Here is a 7901-nt window from a genome sequence, read left to right as displayed (position 1 = left end):
AAGAATTTTCTATGTGTTTTCTTGTGCTTGTTAATTTATCGCGTTTCAGATTCGAATTCCTTTATTCGAAATTCGGGGCATTACATGAACGCACCATAGTTAACCCTATTAAGCATGCAATTACTAGTGGTAGCTAGTTACTAACAAGAACACAATCACCGTATTAAGCACAATGGAAGTTTGATCAATTCAACAAAGAACACCAGTTGGAACGTCATACAGCATGCAAAGCTCATTGTTGATTTACCTAAGGAATTATAGGTTTTCCACTTTAATTATTAAGACCTAGAACGCTAGCACATCTTAATATGGATTCAATTACATGCTCATCACTCAAAGTATGCATCCAAAGATCAACAAACTAGTAAACGATGGGATTGAAGCACAAAATCAACAAACATATTATGATATAATGAAATGGCAAATTTCAGATTATCTAGAACCCTAAAACGTTAACATGCTTCATGGTATTTGGAAATTAAACACCAAAACATGCTTTCAATCTCACAAGTAATCGAAACAACCAAATTATCATAACAAAAATCTGTTTTGAATTACAATTATTGAAAACCAAAATCAAAAGAAAGGTGTTCATGGTTACACTTTTAAATCTTCAAGAACGCAAGCTTCAAAAAGTGGTGGATGTAGACGGCAAGGATGCTTGGAATGGAGGATGATCACGGCTATGGAAGAGAATGATGCTCACGGCTTCAATGCTTGAACTTTGGAAGAATGCCGAAACTTGAGAGAAGAAAGGGGATGCAAATGCGATTTTTATTTAGGATTTGGTGGTGGTGCTTAACATCTCACAATGCCTCCTATATATAGTGCACGGCCTCTTGGGGTATCAAGGTTGGTTTCTACTTCAATGATGTCATTCAACCAATCAAAATATTGCGTGAGAAGTAGAGAACAATCTTGAAACTTCATAGTAATCTTCATTGCCGAAATTTTCATGTATCTTCCCTCAATTTGGTCTTCATTCAACTCGTATGCAATCAGGAAACCTAAATCAATATTTATTCTCTTTTATTCTCTTTTCCATAATTCACACGAAGTAGATATCTTCCTAAATTCCTTCAAAGTTGAAGTCAAGAATATCTCCTTGAATATTGCACGGGATAAAATAATTTATTTGAGAAAATAACTCTTCCATGATGTCTTGATCCTTCTAGAAACTCACATGCAAGTCACATGCTTCAATCCTTGGTCCAGGCTTCTCAACTTGGAGAATTTCGAAGCTCATCTTCAAATGTGACGCCATTCTTGGTCTTCTAGAACATTCTTGTACAATCTTGAGTCATCTTGAAGCCACAACATCTTCTAGCCTTCCCAGGTATCCTAGTATCATCATGACTCCTAATGCAAACAGGTTTCCTAGTCCAATTAGGACTCTTCATTTTCGAGATGTTCTGGAACCTTCTTGAGCTCTCCTTGTTCAACAAGGATTCTTAGTCATGTTAGGTTTCCTTTTCTTGGACGATGTGGTGTTAGCTCAGTGGTTAGTGCACCCACTACCTAGGATTCAGGTCCTGGGTTCGAGTCACCATGGGGGTAGGAGTGAAATCCTTTGATCCTCTTTAATTATGAAGAGGTTTCCTTTTCTTGGTAAGAATGAGTTTCCTCGTCTAACTGAGATTCTGTCATTTCTCATTTCTGCACTTCATTTCCATGAGCTCACTCCTAGTTGACTTAGGATTCCTACTTTAATAGGGATTCCTTCTCCTAATAGGATTAGGAAAACTTCATTTCTCCATTTCTTGCCATTTCTGCGCTATTTACTCCTTGTCTTCCATTTATGGACCCAAAAGTACCTAAAAACGTAAACTAAGTTAGAAATGATACTATTTAGGAAATAACTAATTAAAATGTAGAGAAAATAACATTAAAAACATAGCAAATATTGCTCTCATCAAATTTCTCCACACTTAGCTTTTGCTAGACCCTTAGCAAAATCAAAACAAAGAAAACAAAAACTAACTAAGACTCAACGAAAACACTAGGACTCAAAACAAACGAAAAATTAACTAAGTATGGAAAACCTAAAATGAAAACACAAAACAAAACTAAAACCAATGAAAATTTTGACCAAGTTAAAAGACTCAAAATGTTTGCATGTTACAATGACTCTAATGCCCTTGAACATTTTGTCTCAAAAATCTCATACTTACATGTCACCAAGAATAACACTCAACAAGACTTAATCATGTATTTTTCGAGAGTTAAATAAAAGATATATATAACACATAAACATGTAGGACTTGAGAGCAATAATGGTGAGTGGTTGGAGCTAGCTAGCATGCATATACAAGTAATGATTCACCTCACAAGGATATGCACTCTTTCTTCTCTCAGAATTCAAGGTTATGCTTAAAACCTTCTTATTCACTCAAGTATATGTGAGAGATGATATATATATTTTCAACAAAAAGCTCACATATCAAGAAACGAAAAGCACATAAATATATAATTTTTTTTTTCAAAAGATCTCATGAAGGATATCAATCACATGCACAAATGAAACCAAGCCATAAGTTCAACAATTATAAACTCATCTCCACATATCAAAGGCTATCCCATCTTAAGGATAAAAAAAATCTAATGTAAAGGTTGTAATGGGGCCAAGTCTTAAGGTTAAAGAAACGAAGGGATAAGAAAACCACCAAGGTGTCCTAAAAACAAAGTGGAGCTCTTGAAACATCTTCTTGATCCACCAAGGCATAAGTCAACGTCATAGCCCATAGAGGTTATATAAAAGACCTGATATCATCATGTTGGGTCTCTGCTTCATTCTAGACTTCAAATCCATAATGCAAAAATACAAAAGTCCACAAAAACTTTAACATTTCACCCAAAGCCATATACATATATATTTTTCTTTTCTTTTTCAACAATTTTTTTTCTCTGTTTTTTTTTCACGGCACACACATTATAAAATATTCTCATAGACAAATATACCTCACACTTGAACTTTCACCTCTTCTCAATCTTCACACCTTCTTCCTTTGCAGAGTCTCAAAATTAGCTCCACTAAGTCTTCAGAACAAAGGGTAAGGATGTAAGGATGTAACTATATTAAGGTAGAATGATCGCTTTGAGTTCTGCTTGAAGTGTTAGGGTTAAGGGTTTTAGGGTGATGAAAGAAAAAGGTTAAACAATGTAGGCTCAAAAGGGTTAAAGTAGGGGATGGTGCACAACATGTGTACATAAAATAGAGACACATGCTTATTTGGCAATTGTGGTAAATTCCTAAGGTGCCTTTAATATTTTCCAAAATCAGGGATATATAATGATAAAAGTTTTGACAAGCATAAAAGTGAATTCTAGCATTCTCTAGTTCATTAAAAAGATATGGCATATAATCAATCAAATGAAAGATAATGAGATCAACTAAGCATTGCCAAGAAAAATGAGAATATACAAATACGCATATATGACATTTCACTCCAAGAAAAAGGGTACATGGGCTATTTTGAATCAAAACTCATATTAGCATGCTCATAATCTGTACCATGTCATCAAATCCATATCCACTACACAATTATATATCATATATACGTCTTAATTAACCAAAGAAAAATAAATTTTCATCTTAATTTTGTGATCATCTTTTATCTATGATTTCAGAGATATAAGCTCATCCTAGACAGTTGAAAAGGCAACCAAAGACTTGAAAACCAAAAACAAAGTGACGCAACAAGACAAAAAGCGTTTTGGACTTGGGCTTTTTCTCTTCTTCTTTCGGTAACTCCCACTACAAAAAAGAATTCAATTCGCAACACAAGGTTAGCGTCGGCACTCAATTGCCGTCGCCAAAGCTCATATATTTGCTTCGGCAAAACGTGCAGTCGCAAAAGCATAATAAGTTTGCGTCAGCAATAAGATGCCGTTGCTAAAATAATTTGGGTTTGCGACTGTAACCGTCTTCCGTCGCATGATTCTTTCTTCTTTTACTGCTAAGCGACGTCGTCTCCTCCTCTTGTGCATCAAAACATCGACATCTCTCCATTAGCTTCACTTCTGCATCTCTCTCTCTCTCTCTCTAGTAACTCGCTCTCTCCTCCTTTTTTGCCCTAAATTTTCATTTTGGGGCAAATCGACCGAAACCACAGCAATTCATCTCCCTCGACACGACTTCGCACTCAGATTTTCGCGGATTTTGATTTTCGATGCCTCTTCTCTGGAACTCTCTTCTTCGATGAGGTTAGACATTCTTCTATCGATGCTCAAATTATACAAATTGCCAGATTTTGATGCAATTTTTCTGGTAATTTATTCTCAGATGACAAATTAGGGTTCTTGTAATCAATGGTGATTGAATCGGGATGTTGGACTGCGTAGATTCATTTTTTTGTTCCTTTCTCTGACATATTGAATTGATGCTCAAAATCATATCTAGGGAAAGATCTGCGGTCGATAGTGTTTTGAGGCAAAGGTATGGCCGAGGTTGCTGGATCTAGTTCTTTACGCCGGCTGCTGTGTAGGTTGGTGGCGGAATGATGAAGGTTGGCCTAGTGAAAAGAAAGACGCCTTCAGAACTGAGAGTAAGTTTTTCAACTCATGGATGTTTTGTATAGAAATGGGCACTGGGTCATAGATAACTGGAGGCGGAGGAGTCTGACTGATTGTTTAAGGTACTCTCTTTGTTGCTTTGAAGCTTTGAATTTGATAATGTAATTGAAATTGTTTTGAATTTTTCTGGTTATTTTCTTGTTAAAGTGATTGGATGGTTTTGTTGCTTCATTGTTTCAATTCCGTTGCCAGTTTTGTTGTGAAGCAATGCTAGAGGTTTTGATTTGGTTAAGCTTAGAATGGTGTGGTTACATTCAAGTTTAGTTCTTTCCGGGCAATGATAATCTGTAAACTATGAACATGGATAAGTAATCACGTACAGAACACTCTTATAAAATACACTGATAAAGAAACAGAAGGGACCGATGATTCCACCAATGTCTGAAAGTGATATATGTTTTCTTTTCACAATTCAATGCTAATTAATTGTGTAGGTATGATCATTAGCACTTGGATAATCCAGACAGGCTTCCTGCTGGACTGAATACTAGATCAGTTTAACTTAAGAGGATAATTTACTTAAGAGGATAACTTTTGTTTTGTTCTGTAATGGGTAGAGCTTAGAGCTTTTTTTGCAATTATATTGTGTAGTTTTGTTTCTGATTTCGATTTTCATGAAGGTGGGGGCTAAAGACTCGATGAACTTAGGAGATCGAATTTGTCTTCCTAGTTCTGTGAAAGAGTTCCCTGCTGATAAACAAGAAGAGGGACATTGTAGTGAAGAAGAAGTCAAGTTTATTCGTAGTCTCGTGTTGTATAAGGTTCATAACTGTGAACTCTGTCACTTGTGTGTGTGTGTGTGTGTGTTAAGCTAGTTATCTTACTTACACATGTTATTTTGACTTCAGGATCCAGCTATTGTCGTCATCAATAAACCTCCTGGATTGCCTGTTCAGGTAGCTACTGATACTTAATTGATGAATGTGTTGTACTTTTGGTTTCTTGGTAGCTTTATTTGATTCCAGTGTTGAAATATATGGTGTTTGTACAGGGCGGTATTGGAATCAAAAGGAGTTTAGATGAACTGGCTGCCACTTGTTTAAGTTACGGCTTTTCAGAACCCCCTCGTCTGGTGAGTTTGTGTAACTTCTAACTTAAGCAGGAGCAGGATTCATTATCTATAGCTGCAAGACTATAATTTAGAGTGCAAATGGAAATGAAAGAGGCATTATCTATAGTTTCGGACCCACCTTGGTTGGTTAAAAAGTTGTGTCATTACAGTCTAGAAAGAATGCAAGGGAAGGAATGAATAGCACTTCTTGTTTCGTTAGGGTTAGAGTTCTGATGTCTTGAACAAACAGGGACCATTGTTTTCCATGTCCCTTTTGACTGTTTGTGTTTCTCAAATTCTAAAAATGAGAGGAAAAGTTATCGAGAAGATATCAATGGATAGACTGTCTATCATATTAGAATATGTCTGATACATTCTCCTTAATGTCTCTGATTCAAGATTTTATAAAACTATATTAATTTATGGATAGGCATGATACAAACACGATATATAGATCAGTAAGAATGACATGCACTTGTATTAAAAACTTCTTATATTGTATTAAGTGTGGTTGCCTGGCTTCTTCCGTTTCTTACAACAATCTTGTAGATTGCATGGATATTGGATGATCTATCTTCTATCAACACGTTTTTTGTTTGTTTAGGTACACAGACTTGACAGAGATTGTAGTGGTATCCTTGTGATGGGACGGACACAAACAAGTGCAACAGTTTTGCATTCCCTCTTCCGTGAGAAAACTTTTGGAGCTTAAGATGATGTGAGTAAATGTCAATTCTTTCTCTCTGTCTTTGCTTGTTGTTCTGTTGCATTACCTGTGATTTGTTTTAGTTTTAAAGGTTATCGACCATGCTAAAGCCATTCTGCAAAGAAGGTATTGGGCACTCGTCGTTGGATCTCCCAGACAACAAGAGGGGTTAATCTCCGTGCCTTTAGGAAAGGTTAGAGTACTTATGAATGTTGTCACTGTCCTACATATGCCGTAGACCTAGAGATTTCCCTGTACAGAGTAATGACTTCAGCTAGACTCTGCTTAGCAATTTAATTGCTTTATGGTACAAGCTTTCGGTCAGTACCTTAGGGATATATTGAACATATATTAATTTACAAATGTTTATAAATATACAGCCAAATTACATATTGCAGTTTACCAACTTTGCAATTTTCATTGACGATTTATACCACATTTGCAACATTAGCAAACTACATAACTGAAATTACCAAAACTATGCACCAAAACTGTAAAATGTTCCTGATTACAGACTGAATGTGTAATTTAGCTCAAATTTACTTAAGTTATGATAAGTTGGTGTTATGAAATCTTTCAGGTGGTGGTACACAATGGTAAATCAGATAGGATCACCATTGTGAATAAGGCACAATGTTTTCCATCTCAACATGCACTTACAAAGTACGAAGTGATTGGATCATCATGTCCTGGTTAGCAACAAACTCAATTGCCCTTGCACAATGTGTCCAATTTACTATTTAGAGGACTGTCTGAGTAAATTTTTGTCATGAGATATCTGTTGCAGTTGTAGTTTTATTACCTGGCCAAATCGAGTTTGACAAGAATAATTATATGTTGATCAAGAATAATTATATGTTGATCACAAAGATTGAAGGTTTATTAGAGGCTGGTGATTGAAGGGTATTACTGTGTAGTTTCTGGGCTTAAAGTTCAATTTTGATTGGAAGTTTTGTAATTTAATGTTGTTTTGTAGTGCTGCCATTTTGCCCAAAGAACAATGACGTTTACATCTATGCAATCTAAATTGTTTTCTTCCATATTCACATTGGTACTGACATTACAGATGAGAAAGAGCAGTTACTGATATTGGTTTGCCAAATCAAGTTTGATAAGGAAATTGAATTCAAGAGGGAGTTGCCACCAGGTGAGATAATGGTAATGCCGCTGGATGCCACTGTTGGACAGCTAAAACAGTTAGCTGAGTGTCTTGAGGGATACATATCAAAGGGTTGGAGGGATCAGATGATATGGAAGTAGTTTCTGGAGCAGTTTAATCGATAACAGTTTGCGTACGATATGTACGATATTTTATCAGTTTAATTAAGAATGAAGTTATTTTCAATTATATATTTCATTATTATAGATTATTAACAACAACAAATCCCGCAGCAAAGCGCGGGTACCATTTCTAGTGTATTTCAATTTTTGAATGTTTTTGTATTTTTCAAGATTGGTGAGAAATAATGTGAAAAAACATGAAATTTATGATTTATATATATGGCTTCTTTTGCTCAAAAAAGAAAATCTGGAATGCAAAATTGCATGCTAGGTTTTTTTTTTTTAATCAAT

General features: G+C 35.5%; 1 pseudogene; it reads left to right on the top strand.

The window, feature by feature from the left end:
* The first annotated feature begins 4499 nt into the window (after nt 1-4499).
* On the top strand, nt 4500-7026 carry LOC133723262 (RNA pseudouridine synthase 4, mitochondrial-like; annotated as a pseudogene).
* The last annotated feature ends 875 nt before the right edge of the window (nt 7027-7901 follow it).

This window comes from Rosa rugosa, chromosome 7, assembly GCF_958449725.1.
Source record: "Rosa rugosa chromosome 7, drRosRugo1.1, whole genome shotgun sequence".
NCBI classification, from domain to species: domain Eukaryota; kingdom Viridiplantae; phylum Streptophyta; class Magnoliopsida; order Rosales; family Rosaceae; genus Rosa; species Rosa rugosa.
The sequence above is the reverse complement of the archived record's forward strand: the minus strand, read 5'-3'. Positions and strand labels throughout refer to the sequence as shown.